A 3,759-nucleotide genomic window follows, 5' to 3' on the forward strand; every position below is an offset into this window, starting at 1 on the left:
CCTAATAAAACTGCATGGGGAAGAGCTCGTTGTTTGCCTCCTTACTTCCACTGGACGGGTAAGGTGGCTGACACTGTGCCTCTGTCTGAACAGGCTTGATAGTTTCTGTAGTCCATGAACTTAACAACCCCTCTCATACCCGAAGAATGCAAGGCTTCAACTTCTGTTCGGTAAAACTTGGTGTCTTCCCAATAAAGTGCAAAACATTCATCTCCAGGTTTCCACAGTTTTGTGTACTCCACAGGAATAGATGATCACCTTTTCAGGCTTAGTTGACCCAGATCTTCTTTTGGACCCACTATTATAAAATATTTTATCATCATAGGACACATCTGTGACAGGTCCTGCTAGCTTAATCAGTCCTACACATCTTCCTTTCGGAGGTAGACCTGTCTCTCCATTTGGAACACCAACAAAACTATTACTTTGGACAGCATTCTGGTAATCAGTATTTACAGTAGAATGTTTTTCAATTTTTAGACCACTAAAAGCTTGACTATCCATTGTCTGTGATTTCCTGTCATAAAAATGATCAGGATTATGTTTGGTTTTCTCTTTTCCTGCATTTTTGATTACTATAATCTGAGAATTCTGAAGGAAAAGGGTCTTCTTTTGCCTCTGCATACAGAGGGCCTCTTCCTGATCTGTTCTGCATGGAGTTATCTCTCTTTTTAAAAGCGCCAGCATTGTGCTGAAATCCTAGAGGATACGAAGCGTCTTTAGTTCTGTCAGATCTAGAATACGGCTTATGACACTTGATCCTCTCTTCTGCCCACACATCAGAACCTGAAGAACTACTCAGTCTTTCAGAGCCTCTATTTCTAGATAATCCGCTGTTTCCTAAGGTTGACTTCGAATTGGGGGTGTCTCTTTGAAAGCAAGGAGGTTTCTCATTTTTTGGCTGCCTGGTATCATTTCGAGGAAGATGTGTTGCTTGATTGCCATCCTTCATCCCATTTTGCTCAGTATTCGACACTCTGTGCTGTCCTTGATGAAGGTGCTGTGGCTGTGACTTAGGTTCTTCCACATTCAGAGTTCCCATTTTAGACTCCAAGAAATCAAATAATGTGCTTGGTGCTGACGATCTTGTGTTTCCCAGGTCTTCTTTGTCTTCTGATCATCCTCGACCCCTGCCTTTTCCCTCTTCCTCTAGGAGGAGGGCCCACGACAGGTTTCTGTTTATTGCTGTTTAGAAGGGCATTCAATGCTGCTTCTAAGTTGTTGGCATTAGCCATCAGCACTTGCCTCCATGCCTCCTTACTGAAGCCCATTTCGGTTATGTGTTTCAGGGCTTTCTCATCAACCAGTTTTCTATAGTCGCCTTCATTTTTGTTCTCTGACTTGGAAGCCTTTTCCTTCTGTAAAATCTCCCAATTTCAGTGACCGGCAGCACTAATATTGAGATTACTTGTGACACCACCTCCACCTCCTCCAAAGGTCTTGGTTTCTTTGCTCTTTGCAACCTCTGCAATGGAAGCAGTCCTTTGCTTTTCAAATTCATCATCATTTGTAGGTTTGGCAGGCAGTGAAACTTGTAATGTCTTTCTTCAATCAAGTTCTCTGCTATCCACTTGGACATTAGATGCACACTTCTGTCCAAAAAGGTAAAAAAAAGGAGATGGATGGACTACCTTCAGCTCCCATATTGCTTCTATTATGTTGTAATAAGCTTCTCTGTAATGCCCACTTGTCAATTAGGAGTTCCACTTCACCACCAAGAACTGTGGTGTTGGAGTCACTTAAGAGCAGGAATTCGTTCTTTATGCCAACAGTGCCAGAGAGCTTCACTTTTGTGCCAGGGGTGTGTTCAGGCTTACTTTTGAAATAGAACTGAATTCTACTGCAGTACAACTTGTGTGCCCATCAGTCATCTGCACACAAAGCATCTTTGGCGCAGCTTGTGATTCCTCATTATCCTTTGGTGCAGCAACATTTCGGACCTTCTGAATTTGTAAAACACAAGGACCTTCAAGCTTTTCTACCTTTCCACTGTTGATGTCACTGGGAAGGAACTTCTTGCCAGTTGTTCTCAAATCCGTATTGAGAGCAATCAGGATGATATCATTTATATTGACTTTCCTAGGAGAGCTTGTACAACCTTCAGTGCCTTCATCTGAAAGATGCCAACCTGCCTGGGACAACGTGGCGCTGGACACCTCAGCCATGGTTAGCTGCTCAGGCTGGGGATGGTGGGGGTCTGAACTGAGGGTGGGGGACAGGCCTCCTCCTGGAGACCCAGAAAAAAGAAAAAGAAGCCTGGTAAGTGTTTCTTTCTGGGGTTTTCTTGGATCTGGAGGAGAGTTGTAAGTGTCTGAAAGAGAAGTATCCAACATAGACCTCACTGGTTGAACACTTAGTCCCTGGTCCATGCTGTGTTTGTGGAGATTTAAGTGGTACAGCCTTGCTGGATGGAGAAAGTGTGTTACTGAGGCACTGAGGGTCAGACTATAAAATGAAAAACTTCAAACCATTTTCTAGTTCATTCTCTCTGTTTCATGCTTATGCTTGAAGATGTGAGCTCTCAGCTCCCTGTTACTGCTGCCATGCCTGCTAGCTACCATACGTCACCTCTCCCCACCTTCACCCCCATGATGGACTCATGCCTCTGAAACCAGAAGTTCAAATAAATTCTTTCTTCCATAAGTTTCTTCAATCAGAGCAAGAGAAAAGTAGCTATTGCAAAGGGAGTGATAGGGAAACATTTTTTTCTTCCCATTTTCTTCAGCAAGTCTTTCAATTTCATTATACTATAAGCAGATGTGGGATTCTCTTACGTGATTCCCTTAGCTCTTGGGAAGTTACTTTGGCGTGTAATAGCTGTTCTGCTTGCCATATCTGGGAAGAAGTTGCATGAGGATTTATTCAGCTACCATCTTGCTTGGCCCATTAAACATAATCCAATTTGTAAAATAGGCTAATAAAATGAACAGAGACCTCTCAAAAGAAGAAATGACCAATGAATATTTTCAAAATGTTTATTATTAATTATTAGGGAAATGTAAATGAAACCATTTTGAGATGTAGCTTAACTCAAGTCGTAAGATCAGGAAAAGAGCTGACAACAAATGCTGGCCAGGAGGTTGGTGGAAGTACAAACTTCCATCAAATACTATGGAAGCCAGTGTGGATGTTTCTCAAACAATATAAATAGATCTACCATACCATCCAGCTATACCACTGCTGGGCATATACCTAAAGGACTCTGTATCTATATGAACTAACTAGTACCCTCAGAGCTCCCAGGGACTAAACCACCAACCAAAGAGTACACATGGTGGGACTCATGGCTCCAGCTGCATATGTATAGCAAAGGATGGCCTAGTCTGTCATCAATGGGAGGCGAGGCCATTGGCCCTGTGAAGGTTCTATGCCCCAGTGTAGGGGAATGTCAGGGCCAGGAAGCAAGAGGGAGTGGGTGGTGAGCAGGGGTGGTGGGGAGGGAACAGGGATTTGTTTTAGTTTTTTATTTTATTTTATTTTATTTTATGTTTTTCGGGTTTTTTTGGGGGGAGGGGAACCTGGGAAAGGAGATATTGCAAATAAAGAAAGCATCTATTAAAAAAAGGACTCTGTATCCTACTGTAGAGATACATGTTCATCTATGTTGTTGCTATATTGGAAATAGTGTAGATGTCCATCAACTAATGAGTGGATAGTGAAAATGTGGTGCATATATACAAACTGTAAAAAAAAGTGAAAAGATAAAGTTCACAGTCAATGGATAGAACCAAAATGTATTTTACTGAGTGAGGAAATGTG

General features: G+C 42.2%; 1 pseudogene; it reads right to left on the reverse strand.

Moving 5' to 3' along the window:
- Positions 1-2,165, reverse strand: part of LOC116091585 — a 3,031-nt pseudogene extending 866 nt beyond the window's left edge.
- Between the last annotated feature and the right edge of the window lie 1,594 nt (positions 2,166-3,759).

The sequence above is a fragment of the Mastomys coucha genome, chromosome X (genome assembly GCF_008632895.1).
Source record: "Mastomys coucha isolate ucsf_1 chromosome X, UCSF_Mcou_1, whole genome shotgun sequence".
Classification (NCBI taxonomy): domain Eukaryota; kingdom Metazoa; phylum Chordata; class Mammalia; order Rodentia; family Muridae; genus Mastomys; species Mastomys coucha.